This window comes from Chondrus crispus, genomic scaffold, assembly GCF_000350225.1.
Source record: "Chondrus crispus Stackhouse genomic scaffold, scaffold_64, whole genome shotgun sequence".
Lineage (NCBI taxonomy): Eukaryota > Rhodophyta > Florideophyceae > Gigartinales > Gigartinaceae > Chondrus > Chondrus crispus.
Genome location: NW_005178593.1, coordinates 241408 through 251914, shown reverse-complemented (window position 1 = coordinate 251914; position 10507 = coordinate 241408).

Below are 10507 nucleotides of genomic sequence, written 5' to 3'. Positions count from 1 at the left end.
AACACGGGAGGCAGTAGCGGATGTATGCCCAAGGAGGGAAAAGCGTCCACTACATCGAGGAGGAGCGGGGGGAAATCCTCGGACGACAATCCGGACGCAAAAGACGCCGAACGAACGACACGGCCGTCAGTCTCATCCCTCCCCCGATACGCAGCCCAATCGTAATGGGCGAATCCCACTCCATGAAGGCGCATAAGGGAACAGGACGATTTCTGCAGAGCGACCAACGGCTGTGTGTACGCGAACGGGCGAGGGGAGACGTACAGCGCGGACACTTCGGGTAGTAAGAATCGTCGCGGATCGAACTGCCCCGGACCGGCCAGGTACGAACCCATCCGGTCCACGTACGTCACCTCGGCGACACTGTACGCAAACGAACGATCGCCGGGCAACTCGTCGGGCAGCTGGTATCCGGAACCGCCGCCCTCCTCCATCAGCCGATTCAAGGACGCGGACGCCTCCTCGGCGCCACCAGTCTCGTAGACCTTCAGGACACGGGCTAAGTCCGGTCGAAGCCATGCCCGCGCCACCACCTCCTCGATAGCCACCCCCGAGCGACCCTGACGCCGCCACGGGTACTGGAGGTCGCTGACGGGAAGCAGCGCTAGGTCTACCGATGGCGACCCCAACCACTGGGTCGTGGACTCGCCCTCCCCATTTCCCACGTCGGCAACAGCTGTTGCCCTGGGGTAGGGCATGGTCGACCGTGCTGGGGACCGGCGAGTCGGACGAGCGGTTCCCTCCGAACCTAGGGCCGCTGGCACTGGCGCAGCAGCCGTGTCCCGCGCAATCGCGCCCGCTGTAGCAGGACGTACAGCACCACCAGCGGACGACGCTTGGGCAGGCCGAAAAGACAAGACGGGTCTCCCGGAATCTGAGGCCGGGGTCACGAGCTCGACAGAGACAGTAGACGACCGGCTCCTCGTCCTTTGAAAAGGCGGGCGTGTCGTAGTCTCTGCGACGCTCTCGGTACCGCCGGACGCCACGACGGTCGACGGCGACCCCGCCAATACCACAGGAGCAGAGGCCACGGCCGGAGGTCCGGGCACGGCCGCCGCGACGACAAGCGGCGGCAACGGCAACGGCGGCGGAGATGGGCCCGGAGTTGGGTCGCCCATGCCTATACCAGGGGACGCGGAGAGTCGAGCGAAGAGGACGGTGCTGGACGAGCAAATGGGAGCGGCAGGGAAGCGAACAAGTGGAAAGCGGCGAGCCACACGGGCAAAGCGAGAGCAGCGACACGGGGAGTGAAGGGGGCACAGGTCACCACGGAGGGACACGAGCGAGTGTGACCACCGTCGGGACAGGACAGGCGGAAGAGAAGGAACACGATCTACAAGCCCAGGAGTGAACGCGGACGTTCACCCTTGAGAGGGGGGTGATGTGGAATAACCCCAAACGGGAGTTCGGAAATTAGATTAGGATTAGATCAGCGACAGTAAGGCACGAGCCTTACAGCTACGCGCGCACACACGTGTCCTCCACGTGTACGGGACGCGTACTACACGTGGACTGTCAGCCCCGACGGCTGACAGCGTTACAGTGTCGGTCGACCGGCACTACTGTAGAGTTATGATAGACTACAATGTACATTAAATATGAGCGGACCGCCGGCGGTGGAGGACGACAAGCACGGACTTGTCAAGGATCCTCCACCTTGGTCCGCCCGCTTACTTTTAGGTACTTCCGTCCGTTTTACCTAGAAGCAGCACCGCGCGCGGGTTGAGGACGCGCGTAGCACGCCCTCGAGCCGGCTCCGCCTCCGCCCGTCGGTACTGGAACGTCACCCAGTACCGCTCCGGGGCGTCGAGGCGTAGAACCGCTCGCGCGTGCGCGCGTCCTCCCCGATCCCGCTCTACCACCGCTACCTCGAGCCCGTGCTCGGTACCGTGGGTGGGCCGTGCTTCTGTCTTCCCGCCGATCGGGGTCTTTCCGAACTGTCAGTACTCACCCCCCTCGTCGTTGGGGGTGATTATACTACAGGGATAACACAGATAGATTCAACACATACCCTTGTTTACCATTTTACTTTCGTGCCTGCTTACCGATCTCTATCAGAAGCATCAACATCAATAATGTCAACCACCGTTTCATTATTTTTTAAGCCTTGAACGTTCCTTATATCTTTGCCACTCGTTTAGATTTTCAAAAACAACGTCGAGATAGTTTTGCCCAGGACAAGATCCTGTGTCACTTCCTTGCCGGAAATTAACACAAATTCTTGTGATGACATTCTGACTTTCTTCATTAGACAGCTCAAAATCCCAATTAGGGCATGGAATGCTGGCATTGCATTTCAACTTTCATTGTCAGATATCTAAGCTTTCCCATCTGTACAAGTAAGGAAATACGCTCTTCTAGATATGTTTCCCATGTCTTAGGGACTGGTCGCCATTTTTGCACTATCCCTGGGGCTCCTTGTGATGCAGTCGGAGTCCTGATGTATTGACAATACTCACTGCTGATTTGTTTGCAATGAGAAGAACAAATGCCGTGCGAAACGCTTGGCAGACTGCTTTGTAAAGGCACTAACATCCCTTTATTCCCTCCTTTCGGAAAGATGCTGCTCAAACGTTTCACTATTTCCGTGGCTTGTCCTACTAAATGAAGATGGTACCAGCGCACTATTTGAATCCGAGGCCTTTGTATCACCGCTTTGCATGATTTTCCTGTTCTCCAGAAAGGGAACGCCCCCATCCTATTTTTCGTTAGCTTTGAAGCGATAAACCATTTTATTTAATTCCTGACGACTTTTCGGACCGCAGATTACATGCAGAACGCCATTCTCACTTGTTTCAAGCATGAAAATATCGAGAGAACTATGATATTGCAGGCTCTCTGTCATTATTCTTAAACAAACATCGTACATGACACACGAACGGAGACCATCTCACAATCCCACTGACAAAATTCTTTGGAAGCCACTTGGTCTCCTTCACGTCCATCACGGAATATGTTTGTGACTTGTCATGAAATGATGATGACAGTGTATGAATTCTAACATCAAAAGGAAAATATGAGACTCTGGTCTTCTTTTTGGAAAGTATGTGGATCAGTAAGATTAATGACTTCCTCTAGCTCATTCGCTGTTCCGGAATTGTTAATGATCATCTTGTTCGATCCGCAAAAAGCTGACTTTACAAATCAGTGAGACTACAAGTTTCTGAAGATAGGGATTCAAATGTAAATCTTCTCCGCATCTAAGTAGTTCTCGTAACCAAAAAACATATTAAAATGCTCTCAATGAAACGGCTACAATTAACCAAGAACCACAAAACGTAATGTCACAGGTGAGTACATGAACTGTCTATTCTACGGTCAAGAGTTCAGACTCAGAATGAGAATTCTCTCAAAGCAAATGCATACTGCGCATGCTTCGAGATCATCATCATTCCCCTTAGCCGCCTCTTAGGGGCTCCTTAGCGTCGGAGAAGGTACTGTACTGTGCCTACGTAATGTATTCTCATTTTAAGTTTGGAGTACCAAAAAAATGGGACTCGAAACTCATTATGAGATTCGAACCCCCCAAAAAAGAGACTCGAAACTCAAAATGAGAATTGCGTCGAGGCATGGCCAGGGGGGCGCTTCAGGGGCGGAGCAGGTACTGTACTGGGCATATGTACAGTATTCTCATTTTGAGTTTCGAGTACGAAAAAAATGGGACTCGAAACTCATTATGAGTTTCGAACCCCCAAAAAAGGGGACTCGAAACTCAAAATGAGAATGGCGTCGAGGCATGGCCAAGGGGGCGCTTCCGGGGCGGAGCAGGTACTGTACTGTGCATACGTACAGTGTTCTCATTTTGAGTTTCGAGTACCAAAAAAACCGGACTCGAAACTCAAAATGAGTTGGGACCACTCCCATGCAATTGACTCTGAGTACTTGCAAACCCCCAGACCCAGACGTCCTAGACCCAGACGTCCTAGACCCACCTCCTAGGGTATGCTTATCCATTCCATACGCGGTCATCCACCGCTCTGACAGTCTACCCTCTCCTCCGTCGCCTCCCAACTCACCCCCGCCATGGAGCGCTTCGCCCATCCCTTTCGACATTATCCCGATCTCTCCTCTTCTAGCTCCTCCTCGACCTGGCTTCCTCCCAAGCGTGCCGCCTCACGTTTGGCATTTCCCCTCCCGTCCCACTTGTCCTCACGCCCGGCAACGGCAAAGCGTCCCATTCGCTCACCTTCCGCCTCTGCGCCACACCCAACTCCGATCTCAACTCTATCGACCTCAACTCACCCATCATCATCTCTTCTAACCGCACACTGCGTGCCACCGTATTTATCTACCCCGAATTCGTCTCCATCGCTACATCCCTGTGCTCCAGTTTTTTGATGCCCAAATCATTTTTCGCTCCAATTTGGGCACGGCAGATCTAACCTTTTCAGTCTCCCCCGATTGCATGTAAACCTTCCCAGTTTTTATAGCGGGCGCCGCCGCGGTCTCCTTGCCAAGCCGCGCTCGCATCACCGCTCCAGACTCTGCCCCGCTCGTCCTTGCTCTGCCTCGCTATGAACCTGCCAAGGCCTTTCTGTCTGTCACCGTTGTGTCGCCGAGCAGCGATAGAGTCACGGGTGTACGACGCCGCCAAGCTTGTTACAGTCGACGTCACTAAGGACCTACCAGATGTTCAACATTTGGTAGGTCCTTAGTGACGAGGCGAACGACAACTTGTCGGTCGCCTCGCCAGCGAGCAACGCCCTACCGCCCGTAGAAACTTGCTCATCCAAGCGAACACTGATCAGTCTGACGCCCCAAGACCGCCGTTCCAGTTTGGCTTTGTGCTCCGTGCCACCTCGACCAACACGTCCACTTCAATTTTTGATGACCTGAGGCGCGAAGGAAATCTATTAACGTACATAGGTAGTTCGGCCTTGCTCCTTCAGTTGGGCAAGTGTTTCACAGAGAGTCTGGGTCGACCCGAAAATGGTACAGCCGAGGAAGACGACCCCGGCAGTTTTGAAGTCGTTTTGAAGGGTGTTACCAGATTCGCGCGAGAACCTGAACCTCTCCGCAAACTCGACCAGTCTTCCGTGGAGAGCTTGCTTGCTGCTGCACTCAATGCTATGCTTCCACAAGCCGTCGTCGGCGTAGAATACTGGAATCAAGTGAGGCGAGGGGTTAATTTAATGATTTTCAAAGTGCTGGAGTCATGCAATCGGATTATTGCTATACACAACCATGATTAATCTTCTACTCGAGAATATCAAGGAAATGCAGCAGCACTCGGGGTCTGCACGAATGTCACGTTCACTGGCAAAGTCGTCCATATGTATCAAGTCGATCGCGAAAGTACCGGAGCGGGGGCTCGCAGATTGTAGGATGGACGCGCTGCTCAGAGATATTCATCTACTTTAGTGGAAAGTCCTGTGCGCAGAGATGGGAACCCACCCGCGGAAGACCAAATCTTTGCGATGCGGATATGGAAGACGGTTGTGAATGCGATAATTGACGTAATGAGAAAGGATATTCGTTCCCATATCAGTTTAATTCCCCAAGCGGAAGGTTCGCAGTTGGTTCACGACATTGATATGACTCCAGGTGGCCGGGATGAATCTTTGGAAAGCAGTGAAGCTGCACAGCAACTTGGGTCGGTGGGTGATCGAAAGGACAGCGGAGCTGTGATCACATGGTGTCCTTCGAACATCGACAAGGGTATGAAGTCAGATTCAATTCTACAGCAATTACAAAATGAGCTTGAAAGAAGCGGTGTTATTGCGTTGGATGCGCACTTGGCACAGTACGATCAAGACATGCAGGTCTTTGTCAGGAACGGATTGGATATATTGAGTCGCGAGGAGTCTCAAAGGGACATTGTAAGTAGACCCGACAGAGGAACATCGCAACAAGCCTTTGGCAACGGCTACAGGGATGCTTCGGTTCCAATTCGTCCCTCCATTCCGGGGGCGATAGGAGACATGGAAATGCCGTCCGCTGGTGACATTTCAGGGCATAGCGCTGGGCAGGTATATCTTAAACGGCTCCAGGAAATACAGTTACGCTACGGTCTGCAAACAGGAGATCGTACTCAGGTGGATGGTGCTGCAGGAACGGAAAAGGAAAACGGAACTGTGGAGAGAGTACTGTCTGCGGAAGACACAAGGGACAAGGCATCGACGTTGCGGGAACGTATGGCGCGGATACGGCAGTTGCAAAGTTCTTCCAAAGACTGATTTTGGAGGACTAGATTGGTCTAGTAGGTAGCTTTTAGTGCCTTCGCGCTTTGGCTAAAGATGGAGAAACGGCCAACAGTTTCGGTTACGGGATTCCGTCCATGTGCTTCATTTACAAGAACGAGAGCCTCCGGCTTCGAACGATAGTAGCCTTCGTGTGTAAGGACAAGCAGGTGCCGTTTTGGCAAAGGCTACTTTTTCTTCTTGAAGACATTATCTAGCTGCTTCTTCGCCCACTCCACAAAAGGTAGTGCCATCTCCTTCGAGACCAGCTTCGTCGGCTGCTCATCGAGGCCGATAGCCGTGACCCTGTACCCAAACTCGAGCTGCTTTGTGTATTTTTCAGCTGCGGGTACATGCGAACGGCACTTTGAACAAACTTGTCCCCGCCCTTACCGTACACCGTCTGTGCAATGCCCTTGTCCAATGCGTTGGCATACATGCCCTTTGCGAAGCCGCCCTTGAGTGCATTGACGAGATTTTTGGAGCGATCATCGTCTTGGACGGCGCCCATTGGATACCAAAGCTTCGCGCGCGGGGTACGGACAAAGATGGCGAAGACAGGGGTGCCGTCCTCGGGAAGCGACATCTGGTCTTGCGCGCGGCGCGGTTGCAGCGGCTGGCGGGAGCGGCCTTTCTTCATCTGGATTGGGGTGTAGGTCGGGCGGGCGCGGGCAGGGAGCGAGGTTAGTGAGATGAGGGCGCGGCCAGCGAAGTGCGAGCATTTTGAAGATGCCGTTGTTGGATGCGGTCTATGGGTGAAGCGGGCCGCAGCGCTGGCAGCGCTACGATACAAAGCCTGGTGTTGACATAGTTGTTGTCAGGAAGGGGGAGGGCGGGGGGAACAAGGGAAGGCGGTCTTGGAGAAAGAGAGAAGTGTGCCGCTGCGCAAGTGTGCCGCTGCGCAAGAGTGGCTGGAAAGTGATGGCGATGGGCTCCCAAAGGTAACGGCGTGATGGTCATCTGGCGAAAAAAGATAGGTGAGGGTGTGTCTTAACAAGCGCGTTCTTGCCCGTGCTTGCCCGTGCTTGCCCGAAAAGAAACACTGAGAGCGGGGAGATACGGTGACCGCAGCGATGACCTTGGCGGGTGCCTCTTCGCAGGCAAGCCTCTTCTGTATGGCCAAGTGGACGAACCGCTGATGCCAGGGAGTATCTCTGATATCTCGTGTCGCTTCATGCTGTAAGGGTGAGATTACAGTGAATGACTGTTGTTGGTGGATAAGTCTGCAACGTACAGTACAGAGCTAGGGATCCCCGGGATTGCCAGCGGATCAATTCGTGCTCATCCTCCTTTTCCATTGTTTCGTTTCGTCTCCTCACGAAGGAGCCCAGGTCACGTTCCTTGCGGCCCGTGAAACCGAAACATGAACCTTACCTCGTCTCCATCTGGAGCATCAACCTTCGACCGCTCCGTCAAACCATGACAACAACAAGCACTCAAACTCCAACCGCTCCGTCGCATTCCGACGATGAAGCCGTCCTAATCTCCAAAGCCCAAACAATCCTAGCCGCGCGCGGCGCCGCCTCCATCCTAGAAGAGCTCTCCCGCCCCGTCATCGGCTCCTTCCCGCCGGCCCTGCTCCCCTACCTCTCCACCGCGGCCCTGGAAGCTCAGGGCCTGTCTGCCCCCGTCTTCCGCCCCTTCCACTCTTTCCTCCAATCCCCCATCACCTTCTCCACTTCCTGCGTCTCCCTGGACCGCCTTCTCAGGGGCGGAATCCCGCTCGGCACCGCCTCCATCGTCGAGCTCAGCGGCGTCGCCGGCGCGGGCAAAACCCAGATTCTCCTTCAGCTCTCGCTCATGGCCGGCGCCCCGGTCGAGCACGGCGGCGCTGCCACCGGCGCCATCGTTGCCTTCACGGAAGGGACGCCCCACATCGCCCGCATGCACCAGATCGAGGCTCACCTTTGCGACGCCCGCGGCCTACCCGCGGGCACACTACTGAAAAAACTCGTGGTCGAGCAAGTCCAAAATTACAAAATGCCATTCAACATGACGATCCGGCAGTTGGTCGACTGAGCGTATTCCGTCAGCCTTCCTTCCCCTTCTTGCATCACTGTCCCAAGCGCGCCGGAAAGGATACGAGAATCGCTCCTTGTGCGTGGCGGTATTCTCTCTATGTTCGTAGTAGCTAAGTGCGCATCTCGTAGCGACTTGGCCTTATGAAACAGGAGGTATTTGTATGGTATAATCAAAGCGTAGGCCCCTCGGCGAGCGCAGAGGGACGCTTGTCGGCCGATTGGGAACCATCCTGGGTTGGCAAAATTCACAGCCTCGGCGATATTAAAACCGCAGTTGAATCCATCATGATAAGCATGAGGTGCTGTCAATACAAAGGAACCTGGCTTGTGCTGAATACGATCTCATTCAATCCCTCAGCTTTTCAGTTCCCTCTGATCGAAGATGGTTGTGTTGCACATCAGAGATCTTTGTGCAGGAGGCTAGTCCTAGGCTAACCGACCATTGAAAACATTCCCGGCAGCACATGTCTCGAAGGTCTCTGCGTATTTCTGGGGTATAGCGTACCCAGTCTTGTCAGCGCTTCCGCTGTGAAGGTGGGAAACTGAATTCAAAAAGGCCTCCGTGTGCCAACAAAATCGCGTAAACATGTGACCGACGTAGAACATTGAATGGTTCACACCTGGCATACGCAGCATGTGACTCAAAAGACCCTCCATGTTGAGATTGCCGACATGGCCCTTGGGGCCGAGAAAGTCGGCAAAAGAGGTTTCTACTTTTCGCTTTCGTTTCTTGCATTGCTGTGTAGAGGGCTTTCCAATATTCGAACGCTATCTCTCATCATCATCGATCGTGTCTTCTGTTTTGGCTGGGGCGCCGGTCACAGTGGCTTCAGCCTTGGAGACTTCCTTCTTGCCTCCCGGTACAGGGTTCTTCTCCTTTTTAATAGTACGATCGGAATCATCCATGCCGTACCATTTCATAAATGACTCGCCCTTGTATGCCCCCTCACCCTCTTCGTCAACACCGTAATTCATCCCTATTAAATTCCCATCAATGCCCTTGTGTAGAATCTCCCAGATGAACCGGTCCAACAAAGCGCGGTTCCTTGTCCAATCCTCCTCTGCTTCCTCTTCAATAAGACGCAGTGCCTCCTTTTTCACACGCTTGACATGAACGAGAGCCTTTCGCATACGCCATTACCACCTCGCCGACCCTCTTCACCATCCCGACAAAACCCATGCCCGGCCCCCTTGACCACCACGACCAGCCTGCCGCTCACCTTTCCGACCTCCCACGCGCCCTCTACGGGAATCGTGTCATCCATCACCCCATGTGCAACCAGCACCTCCCCGTCAGCGCCTCCACACTCCACCACCTCCCTCTTCCCGGTTTCCTCCTTGCCGACCTCGAACCGTACGTTCTTCCTCTCACCGCCCCTGGCATCGCTCGCGCTGGACCTCATCGCCGCCCTCTCCAATTGCCCATGGGGCGCACCGCCTCTTCCCCAAACCTCCCCCTGATGCCCCTCCCCATCTCCAACCACGCTCACCACCTTCACCACACTCACGTACTCACGCGCGCATATCAACGCAGCGCTGGTCCCGTTGCAGTTCCCGACGAGCCCGCCCACGCACAGCCCCGAGCCACCCAGCCCCACGCGGCGGAGCCGTGTCACCACCGCGCGAACTTTGTCCCTCTCTGGCCCGTACACCGCGTATCGGCACCGCCCCTGAGACTCCCGGTTTCTCGCGAAGTCGAACCAAGCCACGCGTGCCCCGCCGCCATCTGCGCCAAGACGTCTGCCTCCAGCGTCGTCACGAACGCGCCGCGCTTGCTCGATGCGAACTCGTGACAAAGCAGCACTACCCCGGCCCCCGGCGCCAGCGCCGTGCGGAGCTGAGCAGCCGGCACAGGCGCTCCGCGCGCTTGTTCCCCTGGAGAAACGGCGTCTTGGTCTCTATGCGCGCGGGCGTGCTACGTCGGGGGAATGGCGCTCGCCGAGCGGAGCCGGTCGGACCGATTTTTTCATCGTAATTCGAAACACTTTGCTTTGCTTGTCGCGTTGTGAGGAAGCCGTAGACGAAGCCTGAGAGCCGGGAAGTATTAGAACGGGAGTTGGCTTCAAATGCCACGAGGGGATTGCACGATTTGGCTGAGAAACTGCAGCGGCGTGACCGAATGGCGCAGGATTGAGGAGGTGACAGGCAGTGGCCGCCCGAAGGAATGTGCTGCTCCCAAATATGGACCAGATTGTATCGCCTTTCCAGATAGCTCGACGCTAAAAAGTGGAGTTGGGCTCTCACTCGGTATGTTCACTTTAGCAGTCAGGCAAATTGTGCGATTCTCATCCTTGCGTGGCCCCATTG